The 22,014-nt window shown below is 39.6% G+C and overlaps 1 long non-coding RNA gene across 1 annotated transcript in view; it reads left to right on the top strand.

Annotated features, from left to right (window-relative positions):
* LOC144234492 (uncharacterized) overlaps nt 1–22,014 on the top strand; it is a 131,589-nt gene that overhangs the window by 97,680 nt on the left and 11,895 nt on the right. The window contains exon 4 of the long non-coding RNA XR_013335974.1: nt 19,560–19,672. This is a non-coding gene — a long non-coding RNA (uncharacterized LOC144234492). The remainder of the gene's footprint in view (nt 1–19,559; nt 19,673–22,014) is intronic.

Genomic DNA, 22,014 nt, shown 5'->3' with positions numbered 1-22,014 from the left:
GGGCTAGTACCAGGGTGCTGACTCCAGGCTTGGGTCATTGCTCCACATCTCGCTACAATCAGATATTAAAATTAAGATTGACCGTGTGTGATGGCAAAGGAACTACAATCCACTTGATTAATATTTCTAACACTAAATGGGCCCTCTTGTTCTTAATCGTTTTACTATGACCTCAGAGTAAATAAGAGTCGTGAGTGTACTACTGATTTGCAGCAGCAATGATGCCTAGCGAGAAGCTCATGCACTTTGGACTCTTACTGGCCTATTGAATTTCTGGCCCACTCCCTCACTAGTATGAGGACTTGGGTAGGTTAGGGAAGCTTCCAAACTCTCGAGGCATCTTCCTTCATCTGTGGGACAAGGGATTGCAGTGGGGATGATGAAATATGCCCAGGGCCTGGCATATAGCAAGGCCACTGTCCTAACCCATAAGTATAGAGGGAAGTCCTGTTTTCACTGAGCTTGTTTTCTAACCAAAAACAATGCACAGAGGCATCTCTGATTGGAAAGAAATATTCCATGAAATAAACAGACGATTTGGGTTAATTATCCAACAAAGCCAGCAAAACATCCCATCCTTATTACTCAGAACTCAAGTCCAACCTGTAGAGCAGGCTGTACTGGTGGTGTGGGGAGTCAGGCCACAGATTATAAATCTCTCTTTCTCTCCCGGTCTTCCAAACTATTCAAATGTGGTGGGGCTGGTTTTATTTGGCCTATTTTAACAACTGCATCCAATTACATCACTGACTCATTTAAAGATGATTGAATATAGGAAGAACAAAATTACCAAGTCAGCAGCATTTTCTTGGCAGTATCTGACCTCTCATTCTCTGTCTTCTTTCACTACTTCATAGCTTCAACCTGCTTTCTATAACATTGTCTGACTCCTAAAAGCCCCAAGCCGGTCACCCTCATACACTCTGACAGAGCACGGGGGCGCAAATGACCTTTCTTTCCCTGTCCCTGTGCATGTGCATTATAGTTCCCATTTCCTTTTTTTTTTTAAGTTTGTTTATTTATTTATTTATTTAGAGAGCATGCACATGAGCAAGGGAGGAGCAGATAAAGAGGGAGAGAGAGAGAATTCTAAGCAGGCTTTGCAGTGTCAGCACAGAGCCCAATGTGGGGCTTGAACCCACAAACTGTGATATCATCATGACCTGAGCCAAAATGAAGAGTTGGAGTCTTAGACTGAGCCACCCAGTTGCCCCAAAATTTCCCATTTCTTCAGTTGACAGATCAAACTAAGCATTCTGAGGAAAGAAAATAGAGTTAATTCAGTCCAAAGTGTACCTGACTTGATGGTCCAGTTGATTCAGTCAGATTTTTTCCTTGTTTTTAAACAAGAAATTTTCGGGAAAAAAACAAATGATTTTTTTTTTTTTTTTTTTTTTTCTGAGTTGTGGTCTAGTTTGAGGTAGGAAGGTCTACGTGAGAGAATTCTAAATCATGTGACCACAGAGAGTAACCCGAATGTCCCACATTCTCTAGGCTTCAGGGCTCACTCATCTGTTTAATACCAGCTGACACAGAATGTGCCTTGTCCTGCACAGCCATGAGATGTCAGCTCTCTCCCCTTGTATTTCTGTATCTCCTAAGGAACGGTGACATGTTGGGCAAATTCATCCTGTAGTGATTTGTCAGCTCCGGCTCTGATCTGCTGCTCTGAACATCTTTGCCAGATACCTCTTTTCACATCACAACCCTGCTCTGGGCCGCTGCACTTCTGCCTTATAGAGCTAGGCACTAAACGGTGACCCAGTATCCCCCTGAGTTCTCCAAAGCACAGCAACACTGGGTTAGGTATTCACAAAGTTATATTAAGGCTTGGTACCATCAGAAGAAGTGAATTGCGATGCAAAAGAAGAAAACAAAATTCAAATCACTACTCATAGAATATAACTGCATACTCCTCTCCAAAAAGATTTCCTACCATCTCTCTTTTAAATCTCCCAGTGAGATGTCTGCAAAAATCTTCCTCCAGTTGGTACCAGACCCAATGGGATAAGATGGGCTGTGGGGGTCAAAGGACAGATGAGTCAATCAGGAGAGAAAATGACTTTTGCCAGCTGAATTCTTCTCCAGGGATATCCTAGGAAGCCATACTTTTCTCAAAGTAATACTCAGCTCAGGAAAAGAGGAATTGTCCAGGAACTGTTTCTGAAATTCATTCTGTGGAGGAAAAAACAATCCTTTCTTAGGTTTTACTTCTCAGAGAGACTGTCCACACCTGCCTCTGTTTCCTCTCAATTCTTCCCTTCTGCATTGTTCTCAGGGACAAATACATATTCATTGACTTATTCATTCATTCATTCAACGATTACTTACTACATACTTCTCATATGCCAGGTGCATTGTTAACTGTTAGAGAAGAGGAAATAAAATAACATTCTTCGTCCTTCCCTAATGGAGTTTCAGTTAGCAGGGAAGTTAGGTAAGACATACACAACCAGAAGCAACTCTTAAATATGTACATTGCAAACTGCTATAAAGGAAGAAGGCACGATTCTCTGAGGCTGAATGGGGAACCATCCTTTAGATTGGGGGAAGGAAAATGCTTTATGGCCAGGTTGTCCTCAATCTGAGAAAGTAGTATGAGAAGGAACTGGCCACGTGAAGAGAGAGACAGGTGTGAGTGTGGGTGTGAGTGTGGGTATGAATAGTTTGGGGGGAGGGGAAGAAGAGGGAAAACATTCACACCAATTTTCTGTATGTGTACGAGGCCGTCCAGACATTTTCCATGAGCTGCGAGGGACAAAGATGAATATAGGCAGGTATAGGCTCGGGAGGGTCAAGGAGCCACTTTTTAAGGGCAATCATTTAAGTCTCAATAATAAGTATCCATTTTATTCTAAGTGTAAAGGGAAGAAGGGGAATGTGATGTTCAGGTTTACAGCTTTTTAAAGATCACTCAGTAAAGATAAGGAATTGGCAAAACTGAAACTGAGGAGACAAGATTGGGGGAGATTGATGATCATGGAGAGAACAGTGAGATGGAGAAAAGTGAAAAGTCTCAAGATAAATGATGGAGAAAGGATATCAGGACTTGGTGAAGCTTTAGACATGAAAAGGGAGAAATCAATGACTCCCAGAGGGTCACTAGGGAACCTTCTGGCAATTTGGTAATGATCACAAGTGTCTTCATAAGTAGAAATCTATTGAAATGTATGCTTCAGATGTATGCATTTTATGCTATTTATACTCTGTAGACTATACTTAAAGAAAAATGCTTAAGCACGTTTTCTAGCTTGGCAGCTATGAGGATATCAGCATCCTTTTCTCAAGTGGGGAGGCCCAGAATAGGAAAGGTTTCACTGGGGGTTGGGAGAGGAAACCAGAGACCCATTCTGGCCTGTGAACGCTGAGATTTCTGAGTCACCCAAGTGGACACATCACACAGGCAGCTGTATTTGTGCATCTGGAACTTTGAAGAGAGACCTCGGATAAATATTATGGACCCTTCTCATTTTCAGAATTTACTGCTACATTCTGAGGAAAATCAGATAGGAAATAATAAACACACCTTCTGAAAAAACAAACTGTAGGAAGTTGGACATGTTCATAAAATATTAAGAAGCTTTTACGCAGACTGTTCCTGGTTTCTATTGAAATTCCAAAGGCATGATGGTAACCAGAAGCCCTATAGGGCTTTCACTTTATGTAACATCTCTGAAGTTCTGNTTAAAAAAAAAAAAAAAAAAAAAACATGATTGCCCTAGATTTTATTATAGTTCAAAACCTTTCAGAAACCCACAAAACAACTGCTGGCATGTGTGATTGTGAAGTGGTTAGATACCATACAGGCTAATCATCATGACATCTATGCCTTCCACAATTATAGAAAAAATAATCAGAGAGAAGTATTTAAATTAAGCATTTTAAGACCTAAAGGATATTGTAAGTTACTATGTTGACTTTGTTAACTTAATGCATACCAGTTACTAATCACTGGCATTATGTCTGCACGTATACCTCCCAAATTCACACCTTTTTTCTGGACTTGGAGTTGCAACATGAGGAATTGCAACGAATAACTATACAGATAATTAAAAATTTTACACTACCATATGAATGAATCAGATAACCAGGAATTGCCTTTGAAATTAACAAAATCATTATCTAGTATGTTGATACTTGATTATATACTACTCTGCATCACTGATCCTTTTAAGATGAGTGAATCTCAAAGGATAAAATAAAGACAAAACAAAAATAAAAGTAGACTTGTACTTTGGTGTTTACTCAGCCACACACACACATACAGCTTTTACTACTGACACACAAATGCAACCATCATGGGATGGTGTTTACTATCAAGAGTAGTTAAGAAAGATAAGCCCTGCTAGGAATTTGCTCCAGGAAGAAATATGTTTAGAAACAGACCTGCCACCCACTGAACAGAGTACACTTCCGATCGGCAGGTTATTATAATTATTTCAGAATGGGCTGGCAGCAAACTACATGAGAGGTCCAACACAGCATTTAAGCTGCCTTCAACTGAATCATGGTGTGAGTCACGCAGCGATTTCTGCAGGGCTGGGAGAATGGTTTTCTGGCCCATCACCATCCAGTTTACACCAAGTCACTGGAGATACAAAAACATTTCCAGACTCCCACATCCCAATAAATTATACAAATTATCTGTCAAAAGAGAGCTGGATTTAGTGGGCATGAGTGCTAGGCAAGACACCAGGGAACAACCCAAAAACCACCGATAGAAAATACCAAAAGACTGGAGGGCACAAATTCAACAGGAAAAGACACAAGAGCCCTAAGGACCCATGGAGTGAACATGGCTGCCACCTTTGGTGCACACTCATGTTGTGTGCACACTTTCAAAAGCCAGTCCAGATTCTTCTCGAGAACAAGGGCAAAATAATGTATATACTCAGTGCCTAGAGTAGATGAAGTCTTGCAAATGCCACAGTGTGATAAAGAGGTAATTCAGAATCTATATCCTAAATAGTTACTGGAGTCTGAGAGATAGGGATAAATTGAAAACAGTGAAAAGAGCCAGATTCAGCCTAGTCAGGGGAGAAAGATGAACAAGTCATGTAGGGGCCACACAGAAGCTAGTAAGAGTAGGAAGAGCTGAGCGAAAGAGCCAGGCTTCTGGGGGTTGAATCCAGACTGGATCTCCTCCTGTGTGTCTGTGGGCCAACCAAGCACCTGTCTATGCCTTAGCTCCCAGGGCTATAAAATGAGAATAATAAGGAGATTTTTCTAATGATAATGAAGTTCTCTCAACATTAAATGAGTAAATTCTTGTAAATCACTTAAAGCAATGTTTGTTAAAGAGGTAGACACTTAGTAAATGTTAGTGTTATCTGGAAATAATTTAAACAAATAACTGCTTACCAATTTTACCTCTAACCTTCATTCTCATGGACTTACTTCATGGTTACAAGGAGGGAAGAAGGAACAAATTATAAAAGCTTGTGTCATCACTTACTTCAATTCCTACTGAAAAGCAAGGGTGAATGTGATGAGGGATCAGAAGGCAAGCTGAGGGCAAAGTACAGGCTAACAGCAAACCCCCCTCCCCAACACACACACCAGGTGGGATATGTGTGATATTTAGCACTCCTGGCTGCCTAAGAACAAAGAAAAGGGCAGAAAACAAATGGTTAAACTGATAGGAGTCTCCTTCAGTTTACAGATAACTTTGTAAACTGCACAAAAAAAGGCAATCTTAACCATAGCCAAATCTCTAGAAACCTACAGACTCTTGTTTCTTGGAGCCTTAATATCACCCTCATCAAGGTGTAAAGGGGGATGATATTGCCATGGTGAGGTGGGAAACAAAGGCAAATGAAAAATTAAATTTCCTTACTGCCTATAGCCAATTGACAAGTCCTTGAAACAGGCAGAGTGACCTCCCTCTAGGAGCTCAGCTGCCTCAATGATGACACTTTGCTGGGCGCAAAGGGAACCTTGGTTTAACATTATCCTCGTCCCTAGGATCCTGTGAGCCTCCTTAAACACATAAAAAATCCTTTGCAAACCTCCTTTATCTTTAACCCCCAAGTGTACGTTGGCAATTATACTCCAAGCATATGGGCCCCGATATACATCTGACTGAGGCTTGACTAAATAATAATAAACGACGTTTTACTAACAACAGATAACCCCTCAAGGTCCTGGAAACCTTGCTTCCAATTTCTTAGAGACCTACACTGTCCCTAAGCCCCTCCCAACCTGAAGGTACATAATCAGTCACTCTTCACCCCAGTGCAGCTCTTTCTGCCCACCGGTCCTGTCCCCATGCTTTAATAAAATCACCTTTTGGCACCAAAGATGTCTTCAAGAATTCTTTCTTGGCCATCAGCTCTGAACTCCACCATCACCCCAAAACCCATCATGGACCACCTGAGCCAGTCTTATTTCTTCCGTTAATTGAACTTGAAGGAAATATGTGGCCATGTCTTTGCTGTCTTGTTTTGGAACTAGGATTCTAGATATGCATGAATATTTAGTACACAAGTATTTTTTACAGATCACATGCTAGGTTATGTACAGGGGCTCAAAGTGCATTAAAGTCTTATCTCCACAACATTTAAAAGCTCTCTGGGGGCCACCTGTGTGACTCAGTTGATTGAGCATCTGACTCGATTTCAGTCGTGGGATCTAGCTCTGCTTTGGGCTCTGAGCTGAGCATGAGCCCTGCTTAAGATTCTCTCTCCTCCTCTGCCCCTCTCCCCTGCTCTTGTTCTCTCTCTTTCTCTAAAATAAAATGGCAACAATAACAACAGCAACAATACTACTAATAAAATAAATTCTTTCTGAGATACACCTTGAATTCTTCAGCACTCCATGGTTGGAACATAGGAAAAATGAATTAGGATTTTCCAGTATTCATTCTAATGTTCAAGCCCCGGTACTTACTGTTTTCATGCATTGAAAAAAATGCTATTTTCCATTGTATTAAAGACTTCCTTTGGTGGTTCCCCACATGGAGAGGAAATGAGATGCATCTATGACCTAATATATCATTTTATGTCTCCTTTTTGCTTATGTAAGACTGTTCCCCATAGGACAGTTCCCTATCTACCTGCAACTGACTCATGTCATGATGTTTCCTCTACTAGCCTTTAAAATTTAAGCAATGTCAGATTTCGTGATAAAAAAAAAATTTACTGATATGCATAATGAACCTAGTTCATCATGGAAAATGATAATTTTTAGTCCTGAAAACTCACTTCTACAAGGCAGAAAACATAATTTAGACATATAAGTAGAAACAAATTGTAAAAGTATCTTTGCTACCTCAATTTGGAACTCAGTTTGGAATTATAAGAACAGTGAAAAGCTTCTGTTCATAATCATTTGTCCATTTTAGTATATCAGAGATGTTTGTTACTACATAGATCAAAACCAAAACCACACACTTAGACTTTTCTCAAGAAAAAACATTACATAGCATGATTACAAAGGAAGTGAATGAATACTGATTATCAGAAGAAAATATTTTCTTTGTCTTAGCATGGTACACATTGTGTACATTTAGTACTTTAAATTATAAAAAGCATAAACTACATTAAAGCTCCAGTGTATAAAATTCTCCAAAAAGGTTAATTAATTAATTTTTTTAGTGTTTATTTATTTTTGAGACAGAGAAAGACAAAGCATTAGCAGCAGAGGGGCAGAGAGAGAGGGAAACACAGACTCTGAAGCAGGCTCTAGGCTCTGAGCTGTCTAGACAGAGCCCGGTGTGGGGCTTGAACTCACAAACCCGTGAGATCAGGACCTGAGCCAAAGTCAGACACTTAACTGACTGAGGCACCTAGGCACCCCAAGGTGAATTTATTTTTGAACAGAGTTTATTTGGTCACCTGTGGTAAAACCATCATTCCTGATGTTCTATTATTCTATGTGTAATGTTGCAGTCCATTCAAATTTTTTGACCTTCTATAATTCATTCATTTATTCATTCATTCAACAGACGTACTTACTGAGTGTTTACCCTACACCAGACAGTTCAGCAGGATCAGAGTTGCAGAGGAGAGTAAGACAGATGAAATCTCTGTCCCTCTGGAACTGGTATCACCTAGCTCCCGAAACACTGCTATAAATTCCATGGAAAATATAACTATTCCTCTTAACTCAAGGCTGGTAATGGATAATTAAGGGAAAATCATTGGCAAATATTTTATGTACTGCTATCGCAATATCAGAAAAAGAAAACAGATTCGTAACATAAAATACTTTCATTTACCAAATGCCTTTTATGTATTAGGTTGTGAGCTTAACATTTTATATAGATTACCTTATTTAGCATTCTCAAAATCTGATGAGCTATACGGCAATTATTTCCATTTAATACATAAGGAAAGGATGTTTTACCCTTTGCCCAAAGCCACCCAGTTCTTAAGTAACACTATGTGGATTTCAGCATAAATCTGGGGCCCAATCTGTGTCCTTAGACACTATGCTCAATAAATTCTGGCAGGTACAAAAGATCATTGTAGCACAATAAATTGCTGAGAAATAAGGAGTCCATCTAGATTAAGGGCTGATGAGGTATTGAAAAAAACAGTTAAGGGTTCAGAAGTTTTCAATGAGAAAGCCTACCTACATGTCTGTAGAATTAGCATTTACACAAGGATGTAAGGGTGGAGCAATGTAATCTTACAAATATGTGTGACTGTCATGCATAACACATGGACAAGTTGGATGGCCCAGGAAGAAAGCATTGTTCAGAATGATGAGAAGAGGATGCAATGTTCCTAAGCTGTTGCACCTTGGATTTCACCATTGTTGTTACATTTTATGGCCTCTTCTGAGTCGTTTAAGGATCATGTGATTAGAGAATTGTTTTCTAGTCTTTTTCCAGGAACCTCCCACCATGTGTATATAGATGATCCCCTGCTCCCTATCTAGGCAATGAAGTATGAAAATAATCTCATCCTTTTCAAGTCTTGGAGAAAAATGCCAAAGAAGGAGGTCAATAACACAAAGGGCACAGGGCAGCTGTGGAATAAGCAGCAGGTGCTTCATGAATCAGTAAGAGCTAGATTCCACCTCAGGGACTGCGTTCTTCAAAATGTCTGAATGCTTGTGTCATGGTGGGTTGTACTTTATACAGCGGACTTCTATTTTGTTCATTTCGAGTATGTTTGGTACGTTTCCTGATAAAGTCAACTAAAATTCTGGATAGGTTGAAAACAAAACAAAACAAAATGCTTTCTGAGTCATCATGAAGGTAGAAAGCTACAGGCATCTAAAACAAAAGAGAAAACCAGGAATCCTGGGGGTTACAGAAGCATGAAGTGGGCTTTTACTCTAAGGGTTGAAACTGGGAAGTATGTAGCTTCTATTCTGAGGGCTGCATAGTGCACAAAGATTGGGAGAGAAGACTTGGGGCTGAGAATGTCTCCCAGACTATTGCTATGGACATTGAAAGAGTTTCTGTTTGCTGCTTTTACTGCTCTCTTCCCCAAACAAGACAGAGCTACAATTCAACAGGGAAGAGGAGAGTGTGGAGAACAGTGGATATGGGTCTGGAACTTGCCTTTCTTTCCCCTTCTCCATCTAGATGGTATCAGGAGCCATGATCCCTCAGGGGCCCATAGTAGCAGATCAAGCTTTCTGACAAATGTACTGCTAAGTCCCAGATCACATGCTTGACCTTGTCTAACAGGGAGCACAATGCACTGTGCAAGTCAAGAACTCAAAGTCTACACCATGATCTGCTCTCATCTTCCTAAAATCCCAGAGATAAGCCTGAGTGCCAGTCCTTTATAGATTGGAACAAGGGCAGCCACCTGGAGGGTGGGCCAGTGGTTAGTTTATCTGTGTGCCTGGCACTGTTTACGCCACTGTATTTCCCCAGGGAACACCCTCAGATTGCTGGCAGGGTTACTTTGTAGGACTTCTGTGGTTGACTCTTGCCCTCACTGTAAATCCTTGGACTCTCTTTCGGTAACTATAGCTGGGGTAGTGAGAGATCAGAGACCACCAATAAACCTGTTACCACTTACTTTAAGCTGACACTGCTTGGTCCTGAACACCTGTGGGAGGTACTATTGTCTCCATTTTATCTATGTGAAAACTGAGGCTCAGAGAGGTCTAGAAACCCATCAAAGTTGCATAGCTAATCGATGAATAAGTCAGGATTCAGACACTGCTTCATCTGGTGTTACAGCCTGCACTCTAGGGCCACCACACAGCATCTGCCTGACTGGCTGCCCCCGTTGTCACCTGCTTTGCTCAGGAACTGATGGTGGTGCCTCTTGTAAGCTATGAATAGTGGCCGCTCGTGTCAGTATCTCCAATAACCCAAACCCCTCACCATCCAGTTATGGCGGAGCCGTGCTCTAAGGGTCTCGACCTAGGACTTCTATTCTGGCAGGCTTAAGGCATTTAGAACACTTATAAGAAATGGGATTCTTAAAATTCTGAAGTTATATTGTTTCCATTTTATCATTTGTTTAGCAGCTTAGCTATCTTATAAAAATAGCCCAGTTACAATGATCACAGTACAAATATTTTTTTTCCCTCTAAGAGAACAAGCATGACATGTGGTGAGGTGAGTAATCTCTAGGGCCTCATGCTCTTCCAGACGGATTTCTCATGATTCATAGGAAATGTAACTGAATGTCCTTGGGGTCTTACAGATAAATCACTCTTTTTCTGATTGTGTTAATATCCAACTGTTATTGAGCAGGTCAATTCTTTGGCATCTTGAGGCCACGGAGTACATTTTTGGAAACCCATTCATTTTCACCAATTACCTTTTTTCAAAAAAACATGAAACTGGCTTGAATAAAATATATTGAATTATGTTTAGGGAGAGTGCTGAGAAAGCCAATCTGATAATACTCCAAAATCTGCTTGTCCCCTGCTGTGAGTTTCCAAATCATGCCATGAAGTATAAAGCACTGCCAGGAGTGTCTCAGATAAAGTGTCAAATGTGTCTGATTTAATTGTTAGCGTTAGGATTTAAGATGCTGTTTTTCCCTGGTGCTAACACCTCTCATTGATTCTGGAGCATTTCCATTTGTTGTTTAACAGAAACAGCCTCGGTATTTATAGCCCTATCACTCGAGAAGGGAAGCATTTGCAATTTGCACTTTCAATTTTGACTCCTAGACTTCTTTTTCTTTAAACACCCTTCAAATGGGTGTCAGACAGCAACTCAATGCGTGCTTTGTGAGCGACTGCACACAGCAGATCTCATCCCTATAGGCAAACATTTCAGAAGGACCCCCATAACCCTTTGTTAATTGAAATCTAAACCGATGAGCCCTGGTTAGGCCCAACCTCACTATATCAGGACTTGTGGGCTCATTTGTGTGTTGGGTTCTTGTGTGCATGCCTGGGTGGTGCAACTGGCGTCATAGCTCCTGGAGGATTGTATTGTCTAAAAGTGGTTACGGCAGTATATGTTTATATCCCATTCCAAGTGCTTTTCTTTTTTTTTTTTTTTTTTTAATTTTTTTTTAATGTTTTATTTATTTCTAGGAGAGAGAGAGACAGCGTGAGCAGGGGAGGGTCAGAGAGAGAGGGAGACACAGACTCTGAAACAGGCTCCAGGCTCTGAGCTGGCAGTCAGCACAGAGCCCGACGCGGGGCTCGAACCCACGAACCGCGAGATCATGACCCAAGCGAAAGTCGGACGCTTAACCGACTAAGCCACCCAGGTGCCCCTGCAAGTGCTTTTCTTATGATGAAATGTTAGCATTCTTGCATCAAGATGTGGGTTTTTGTTTCCTCCTCTTGAAAGTTAGGAGCATCTTTGTAGATTCTTTGACCAATAAAATGTGATAGACATGGTGTTGCATGACTTCAAAGGTTAAGTCATAAAAGGCAACACATATTCTGCCTCTCCCTCTCTCTATGTCTATCTGAAGGCTGCCTTTGGAACTCAACCACTGTGTGTCCAGGCCAAGGCCACAAGTGGATGGATGTTGTGGCCAGGAGCCCCAGTTTAACACTAGCTAATACCTAACTGCAGCCACGTAGGACTATGAGCCAGAACCAGTGGACCAAACCATACCCCAACCCACAGAAACTGTGCGAGATAATAAATGATTATTATTTTAAACCACCACATTTTGGGGAGATTTGTTACAATGCAACAGGTAACTACAACTTACCTCTTTCTCATTTTCTCTAATTTGGAGATCATCAGTTCAAAAATACATTTTTTCCATTTGGTATGACAAGTACTAAGGCAATACTTTATCAATAGGCTTGTTAAAAATAATAGTTAAGAATACCAAGAGTGAACCATTAGGTAAAATATGTACTTTACGGGATGAGGATATGTTAGTGTAGGTCCATCAGTTGTAACAAATATTCTGGTGTGAAGGGAGGTGTTGGAATGAGAGAGATGGTGCATGTGTTGGGGTTAGGAATATATGGGAGGTCCTATATTTTCCCTCAATTTTACTATAAACCTTATTCTGCTCTTAAAAAAAAGTTTTAATAATAAAAGATAATCACTTAATTACTACTACTACTACTTTTAAAAGTTAACATTTACCATGGACTTGCTAATGGATCAGGCATCATTCTAAGCCCTGTACATGTATTAATGTAAGCATCCTCAAAATAAATCCAGGAGGTGGGCAGTATTAACTACTAGGCTACACTATCACGGAAGACTTACAAAACATCCAGGGGACCTAGCAGTCCTCCAGGTTCTCTGATGAGAAGATAGATTGAGAGATTGAATGAAGCTGGGGAGTAGGGAGGCCTGGCTGTTTTGTAGGCAAGAAAGAACAAAACATTCATTCATTCATTCATTCATTCATTCATTCAGTATCTGTGAGCCACCTGCATGTGCTAAGCTTCATTCTGGGTTCTAGGGATAGAGCAGTGAATGAAGTGGAAAAGCCCTGCTCTCAAGGAGCTGNGCTTCTGATCCCACTGTGCACTGCGCACTGCTCCCTCTTGTTCTGCCGATTCATCATAGACATTGAAAAGGAGCCAATTTGCAACATGCTCAAGGTCACCAGTACATTCTTTACTCTTCCGTAACTAATTAAAAAGCACAGCTAATGGAATGCAAAGCCAGAAGAGAAAGAGGAAATTTTCAATACCAAATCAGCAACAACTCATTAAAAAAATTGGGAAGAAGGGGCACCTGGGTGGCTCAGTCAGTTAGGTGTCTGACTTTGGCTCAGGTCATGATCTCATGGTTCTTGGGTTTGAGCCCTACATCAAGCTCTGTGCTGACACCTCAGAGTCTGGAGCCTGCTTTAGATTCTGTGTCTTCCTCTCTTTCTGCCTCTACCCCACTCGCACTCTATCTCTCTCTCAAAAATGAATAAATGTTGAAAAAGAAAAGAGAGACTTTGGTAATAAATTCTGATGGGAAGGAGAGAGGTGATTTGGAGCATAGGAAACAGCATGAAAAGCAACACATTTGAGTAGGGACTTGGTGCAGTCAGGCCTGAGGACACTGAAAGCCACAGAGTCTAAGTTAGAAGAGAAGGTGGGGATAGTCCAGGGGAATATCTTGCTAACTTGGAAATTATGCTTCAAGTCAGTCCCGATGGAGATACCAAGGGCTACAAATATCACAACCATTTCCAAGTCACCCTAAAGCTCATATGAAAAATTGCCTACAGTTTGTATTCTCCTGGGCTTTGAGGCTTTGTATGAGGAGGTGTGAAGCTACTAATTTCTTTCCAGAAGGGTTCAACTGACTGCATGCCTTAGGCTAATTGTACATTTTGCAGACCTTTAGAAATTGTAATTGCAGATTGACTCCCCTAGCTAAGGAGGACATTTGTGTAAAGCCTTTCTCAAGGCTCCAAGCTGGGTAAGAGAGCCTGGCCAAACAATTGTTGGAGCTTCATGACTCAGAAGCCCAAGCCAGCAAGACAGCTTGTGAAGAAAAGACTAGAAGCACTGCCAGGACCCTAAGGAGTTCCCAACATACCTGTCATGCAAGTGCATGGCCAAGAGTTGGCCAGCTGAGAAACAACCTTGGGACTCAGTGGATTTCTCTGTAATCTTGTGAAAAACATTGATCTTCCCATCACATAATCCCTTGGTTAAAAAATCTTACATTGTTCGTTTTAAAAGCTGTATTACATTCTCAAAAATTTCTGGCAATCTTTCATCACAATAGGGCTAGGAGGAAGCAAATAAAGTCTGGGAATCATGGAATAAACTCCTATTATTTCTTTACCAAGAAGTCCCTAATATAAAACCTGCTCTCTGCAATTTCTCCAAGCCTCTTTAAATGGCAAAAGTAAAAGTGTTATTTAAATAAAAATGTCCCAAACTGAAGCTGCTTTAAATGGAGAAAAATCATACCGAGTATGACCTGCATTTTGAACACATGCACCCAAAATAAAAAATGTTACAAGTTTAGCATTGAGAATCTTAAAGTATATTTAATATCATACATAGAATAAGTTCTAAATTTGAACACAAAGCAAAAATACCCTTTCTTTCTCTTAGTAGGTATTTCAGACCTCCTTTGACTCAAATTAATTGAGAAAGGGAAGGAAGTAAACAGTGCTATATCCAACCATGAGGAGGTAACGGATCTCTCTGGGCTCAGCTCTCCACCTGGGCAGCCCCAGCTCCTGGCTAGAACCACTCTCTCTCTCTCTTTTTTTTTTTCTCTTCTCTGATAAAAGAATCAGCCATCTTTGAATGGAAGAGGGATCATTACCTAGCAAGCTATAACTTTAAAGGAAAAAATGAAGATACTCCTTGGAAGCATTTGGTTATATGATTATGTAAATTTTTTTCCAAAGTGATACATAACAGGAAAATTAAAAACCTCTGTACCAAAACACAAATAACCTTAAAAAAGCAAGGGAAAACCTATTGCCATATTTACGAGCAACCAAAGGCTATATTTTTCTATTTATAAATAGCTTATTCAAATCAGCCCCATAGAAACATGATTTACAACTCGGTAGAAAAAAGATGTAAGAAGTCAATTTTCACAAAGCAATTCACCTAGCCAGTTAGCATATGGAAAATGCTTGTCTCATTCGTTAATGAAAATGTAAATTAAACATTAGTAAGATACTATGTTTCACTTTGCAGCAATATGGAAAATTAAATTTGAGGTTATCTCATACTGTCAAAGATCTGGGAAATGTGGGCTTCTGCATATTGTAAGTGAGACAATAACTTCCTACAACTTTTTGATAAGATTTGCTAATATCTATCAAAATATAAGACACACATGCTTTTTAACCCAGTAATTTAACTACATACACACATACACACAAATAAAAAAAATTGTTGCTAAGAATTTCCCTGGATACTCATGAAAATATTTTATATGAATATGTGTATTTGGGGCACCTGGGTAGCTCTGTTGGAAGAGCATGTGACTCTTGATCTCAGGGGCCATGACTTCGAGCCCCATGTTCAGTGTAGAGATTACTTAAAATAAATAAGTAAATAAATAAATAAATAAATAAGTGATTTTGTGTAGGGATATGTGTGGTGTGATTGTATCTTTATACAAATGGGCATTTACTGTAGCTTTGTTTGTAAAAGACTAAAACTGGATACAATTAACATCCATCAACAGGGGTTAAACAAATGACAGGATATGATATAATTAGACACTATAAAGTGTTAAAAAGGAGTTTAATTTGTATGGGATAATATGGAAATATTTTATAATGTAAGTAAATAAAGTGAAGTGTGGCATAGTAAATGTAATATGATCCTTTTGCCATAAATTTAGTAGAGATGAAAATATCCAGGGGAGAGAAAGATGCAAGTATATGCCATGCCCTCCTGACTGTAAGATACATAACAACCTCATCAATCATTTGTATTTTGGAGAAAACCTGAGAACTGGAGTGAGGGCAAAGAAAAAAAATTTTATTTTTTATTTGTCCTTTTTTGTCCCTTTTTACATTTTCTAGCCTGGCACTGTATACATTTTATTTAATTTAATTTTATTTTTTAAATGTTTATTTATTTATTTTGAGAGAGAGAGCAGGGAAGGGGCAGAGAGAGAGGGAGAGAGGGAAAGTGAGGGAGAATCCCAATCAGGCTCCCTGCTGTCAGTGCAGAGCCTGAATTAGGGCTCTGTCTCACGACCCTGAGATCATGACCTGAGCCGAGATCGAGTCAGACATTTAACCGACTGAGCCACCCAAGGACTCCTATTAATTTAATTTTATAAAAATACCAACACGGTTATCTGAGCAGGAAAATTGCACTCCAGCTCTTATTTTCTTTTTTGTATTTCTCTGCATAAAAAGAAACTATACTATTAGCTATACGTTAAAATATGTATATCTTCCTCTCTTTATCTTGCCTGTTGAGAATCCAAGTTAAATTTCTCTACCATATTTATATAACTTTTTATATTCATATAAGTAAAACTTGTCAAATTCAAAAAGATATGAAGAGAATTATTTTTAAAGACAGGTTATTATATAAAGATTCAACCGCTGATACTCATATTAATGAATAACTATGTAACAGAATAGCAGTGGATTTTCTTGCTAATCTTTTTTTTTCATTGTTTTAAATGTTTATTTTGAGGAAAAGAGAGACAGCGTGAGCAGGGGAGGGGCAGAGAGAGAGGGAGACACAGAATCTGAAGCAGGCTCCAGGCTCTGAGCTGTCAGCAGAGCACAATCCCAGGCTTAAACTCATGAACCATGAGATCATGACCTGAAGAGATGTCAGACGCTTAACCAATTGAGCCACCCAGGTGACACCAGTCTTTTTTTTCTTCTTTTCAATGTTTATTTATTTATTTTGAGATACAAATAGTTACATATAGAAATATTTATAGATGGGGCGCCTGGGTGGCTTAGTCGGTTAAGCGTCCGACTTTCGCTTAGGTCATGATCTCGCGGTTCGTGGGTTCGGGCCCCACGTCAGGCTCTGTGCTGACTGCCAGCTCAGAGCCTGGAGCCTGTTTCAGTCTGTGACTCCCTGCCTCTCTGACCCTCCCTTGCTCACGCTGTCTCTCTCTCTCTCTCTCTCCTAGAAATAAATAAAACATTAAAAAAAAAAAGAAATATTTATAGATGACACACTGTGGCAGTGAAGGCATACAGATATCTGTATGGAAAAAAAATCATCGTCTCTTACATCACACTTTATATAAAAGAGCTAACTTGAAATAGATCACAGACTTCAAGGTAAAACTTAACTATAAAACTTTTTAAAAAAACACATCAGAATAAAAATCTTTGAAATCTTTGTACCCTGAGATAGGCAAATATTTTTAAACAGAACACAGAAAATCCAAACCATAAATTTTAAAAATTCACAAATTTTATTTTATCAAGTTAAAAACATTCTCTCTTTGAAAAACATCACTCTGAAAACAAAAAACAAGCTACAAAATGGAAGAACATATTTCTCGTATGTAGATTTAACATAGGACTTTATTTGAAACACAGAAAGACATACTACAACTCAATAGCAAGACAAGCAACCTACTTAGTAATTGACCAAAAGATTTGAGGAAACATTTCAGAAAAGAACATACAACAGCCGGTTAAATATATGAAAAAGCGTCCAACATCTTAAGTCATCAGGGAAACAAAAGTTAAAATCATAATGAGATACCGCATTACATATCCGCTGAACTAGCCGAAATTAAAAGGACTAGAAAAATGAAATGTAGATAAGAATATGAAGCAACTAGAATCTTCATAGTGTTTTACTGGGAATATAAAATGATAAAATCAATTTGGAAAAATGTTTAGCAACTTCTTATAAAATTAAACATACACCTGCTGTAAAGTTCAGCCATTCTACCCCAAGGGAAATAAAAAACATATACTCATACAAAACTTGTACACAAATGTTCACAGCAGCATTTTACCATAGCGGAACACTGCTTGGTGAGGGGGAGTGGGGAGTCCCAAATGTCCATCAAATAGATGAATAGATACACTGTGATGTGCCCATTCAGAGAAGTACGGCTCAGCAATAAAAAAAGATTGAACTACTGATTCATGTAGCAAAATAGATGAATCCCAGAATTAGTATGTGGACTGAAACAAAAGAATACCTTATTTTTCATTTGTAGAAAATTGAGAAAAATCAAACTAATTTATAATGATAGAAAGTGGACCAGTGGTTGCTTTGGGTAGAATGGATTTTTAAAGGGTTGAGATGAAATGTGGGGCCAGAGGGGGTGACAGAAATGTTCTATATCTCAACTGTGGTTCTACTTCTTGGATGTCTATGGATACCGAAACTCAAGTAATTGTATTTATTAAATGTATGCAGTTTATCGTACACAGATGATACTGCAACAAAATTGTTGTTTTTCAGTCATTTACCTGTTGTTTGTGAGAGAAGTCACTGAGGGTTGAGAGAAAAAAGACACTGGAGTTGGAATAAGGGGTGGGAGCCAAGATTTATAGCTAACTAGTAAATATCAGGAAGAAAGGCATGGGAGAGAATGATACTTTGGGATCTAATTGTAATAGATGGCAACTTACCAGTTCTGACTCTGATGGCTTCAAAGGTTCTGGTGTCCCTAATGGAAGATGTTATCTGATCAAGTTGTATCCTTTGATCCAATTCTTTCTTAACTCCTCCCTATGTTCTCCATCCCCAATAAAGCCATAGGGTCTGAGGATGATACCTTAGAACATTGCCAAGTAAACTGTTAGATATTATCTGTTAACCTAATGTTTCAAGTAGTGATGCCTGAAAATTGTTTAATGCCTTCTTCACTCCCCACATTTGAAACCTTTGAATTTCCTTTTTTTTTTCTATTTTTTTAAATGTTTATTTTTTGGGGGAAGTGGGGAGGAGAGGCAGAGAGAGGGAGACACAGAATCCGAAGCAGGCTCCAGGCTCTGAGCTGTCAGCACAGAGCCCAATGTACAGGCTCGAACCCACAAACCACGAAATCATGACCTGAGCCAAAGTTGGATGCTTAACTGACTGAGCCACCCAGGCTTCCCGAGACCTTTGATTTTCAATAGGGTGCTCTTATGCTCATTAGTGGAACCCACAGTCAAGAACTCTCTCTAATGATGTAATACAGGCATTGTGGCTGCAGAAGGGCATGGTTGGGCTCGGTCAGCAGAGGTTTGGGCTTAGCTCTTAGAACCAGGAGATGCCCTTTTCTCTGACAGTGAGATTAGCTCTGCCAAATCATAAACGATTGCGGACCAAGACTTTCAGTGAAAGGAAAATCTTATGTAGATAAGATAAGTTTTTGCCTTTAAAAACTTTTGTTTATAGGCGCTAAAAAGTAAGAATTCAACTCACACAAAATCAGTGTCTCTTGGGGAAATGGCTCTTTCTCGACAACTTCTGAATTCTCCCTCTGTTGTCTGGATTGTGAGGTTCAATAGAGGACTTGGGTACAAAGATAGGGCTCACCTGTCATAGATGAGCTCCACAGGACCCAGACTTGTTTCTTTCAACTATTTGCTTGTCTGGTAAGCAACCTAATAGGATCAAAGGATGATTTTTTTTTTTTTTTAAAGCAGGCATGTTGTTTTGAGTAGGCAGCCTTTAACTGCTCTCCTGTGGGAAATGTTAACATCTTAAGCAATCAAAAATTATATAGTATGTACAGTAATTGTTTCATAAACTAATAAGGTTTCCCCTCCTTTTCTTCCCTCCCTCAGTACAGACCACAGTGGTTTGAACTGTGTCCTCCAGAAAGATATGTTGAAGACCTTACCCCTGTATCTGGAAATGTGACCTTATATGGAAACTGGGTTTTTGCAGATGAAATTAGGTAAGGATCTTGAGATAAAATCATCCTGGATTTAGAGTTATCCTTGTATTCGATGACTGGTATCTTTCTTTTTATTTATTTATTTTTTATCAGATAGAATTTTTTTAAAGTTTTTCTTTTAAATTTATTTACTTATTTTGAGAAAAAGACAGAGAGACTTAGTGTGTGAGCAAGGAGGGGCAGAGAGACAGAATCCCGAACAGGTTCTGTACTATTAAGCGCGGAGCCCAATGCGGGCCTTAAACTCACTAACAGTGAGATTGTGACCTGAGCCCAAATCAAGAGTCAGATGTTTAACTGACAGAGGCACCCAGGTGCCCCAATGACTGGTATCTTTATAAGAGGAGAGGACACAGACTGAAAAGGAGCCCTGTAAAGAGAGGGGCAGAGACTGGAAAGATGGTACTACAAGCCACGGCAGGCTGAGGACCGCCAGGAGACAGCAGCACACTAGGACGAAGCAAGAAAAATTCGGCCCCTAGAGTCATCAGACAGAGCATGGCCCTGCTGACACCTTGGTTTGGGACTTCTCCAGAACTGTGAGAGGATAAATTACTGATGTGCTCAGCCACCCAGTCCGTAGTAATATATTATGGGGGCCCCTAGAAAGTGAGGCATTGACAATCCCATAAACCCATCCAGGTCACCGACAATATTTAATTTAGACCATACTCCAAAGCTAGGTCAGAGGAAAAGGGTTCCTGAGTCTAGCCTAAGATAAAAGCAAGGCCAGGGGCACCTGGGTGGTTCAGTCAGTTAAGCATCTAGCTCTTGACTTCAGCTCAGGTCATGATTTCATGGTTCATGAGTTTAGGCCTGTGCTGGCAATGCAGAGCCTGCTTAGGACTCTTGGTCTCTCTTCCTCTCTCTCTCTCAAAATAAATAAATAAGCATTAAAAAAAAGCAGAAGTCCAAATGATCGTATGTAGAGAAAAGACAAAAGCTGGTCAGATTGCCAATTAGTACAATTGTTTTGGAAGATAGTATGACATTATCTTTTGAAGCTGATAATGTGACTGAGCATGGCCACCACAAAGGAGGGAGACTGCTGCACATGAGGACAAGTGCATGAACCTCTAGAAACATCACTGTTCCTAGGAGGCACAAACTGGAAAGAATCCAAATGTCCTTCCACAGGATACTGATACAATACTAACAAATGGAATGTTATTTAACTGTGAATTTTTATTGATAAACCACAGCTACATGCAACTAACTGAATGACTTATTTTTTTGAGTAAAAAAAAATCACTGTATTTCTTTTCATACACATAATGTTTCTACAGCATCAACATTTTCCTCTCAAAAATAAAAGAACAGAAGAATCCCAAAGCTTAGCACTGGATCACTTGACCCTTTTTTCTTCTTATCACCTCCCAATTCAAAATGCTTACATCTCTTAACAGCCAGCATCCCTTGGACCTGACGGTAGGTTCAACGCATTCAGGCCTCTGCTGAAATCTTCTTTGTGGTTTCAGCCTTCTTCCAGAAAATTGGCTTTGTCTGCCCACTGCAGCCATGCTGCTTCGATCACAGAGCCTCTTTCCCTGGGAAAACAGGGAATCCTTGCCCTTCCCATACCGGGCCACTTTGGGAGGCCAATGCCTTCCACACTTCTTACAGAAAGTCCTTCAGGTTTTAGGAGCATTGACCATCTTTGCAGTAGCACTGTCAGCACCAAGAAAATGGGAAATTTGGCATTCACACACCACACCTTGCCTCCCCTCACTCATACGTAACAGGAAAGGGAGGAATAAATCCGAAGGACTTTTTAAAACATAATGTTGAATCCAAAAAAAACAAAAAAACAAAAAAACCCAAGACAAGAGGAATGTACACTTACTATGATTCCCTTTATCGAAAATCCTGAAAATAATGGTCAGGACTAAATTATTTTATTTGGAGATAAATAGTTGAGTAGTAAGACTATAAAGTAGAATAGGAAAGCAATTACTAGAACATTTAGGGTAGTGGTTAACCCTAAGAGGGAAAGCAAGCAGTTTTGATTGGGAGGAAGCATTCTGGGGGTGGGGGTGGGGGGGTCTTCTAATACACCAATGACATTCTTTTTATTAAGCTGGTTGGTGGTTTCATGGACGTTTATATTTTTAGTTTCTATACCTTTCTTCATTATAATTTCTTAGATAGATATATTTTTTAAACTTTCTTTTTGGGAAAAAAGATAAAGGATAATAAAGGAAAGAAAAGAACCCATAAGAGGTTTGGAAGCATAAAATGTTCTAATTCACCTTGAAGAAATGTGTATGTTTTCATACGGTTCTTTCACATAATCTTTCCTGCTCAGATTTCCAGCCTGTCAGCTAAAGTCTTAGTCAAGGCAT

This window comes from Crocuta crocuta, unplaced genomic scaffold (assembly GCF_008692635.1).
Source record: "Crocuta crocuta isolate KB4526 unplaced genomic scaffold, BGI_CrCroc_1.0 scaffold154, whole genome shotgun sequence".
NCBI lineage: Eukaryota > Metazoa > Chordata > Mammalia > Carnivora > Hyaenidae > Crocuta > Crocuta crocuta.
The sequence above is the reverse complement of the archived record's forward strand: the minus strand, read 5'-3'. Positions and strand labels throughout refer to the sequence as shown.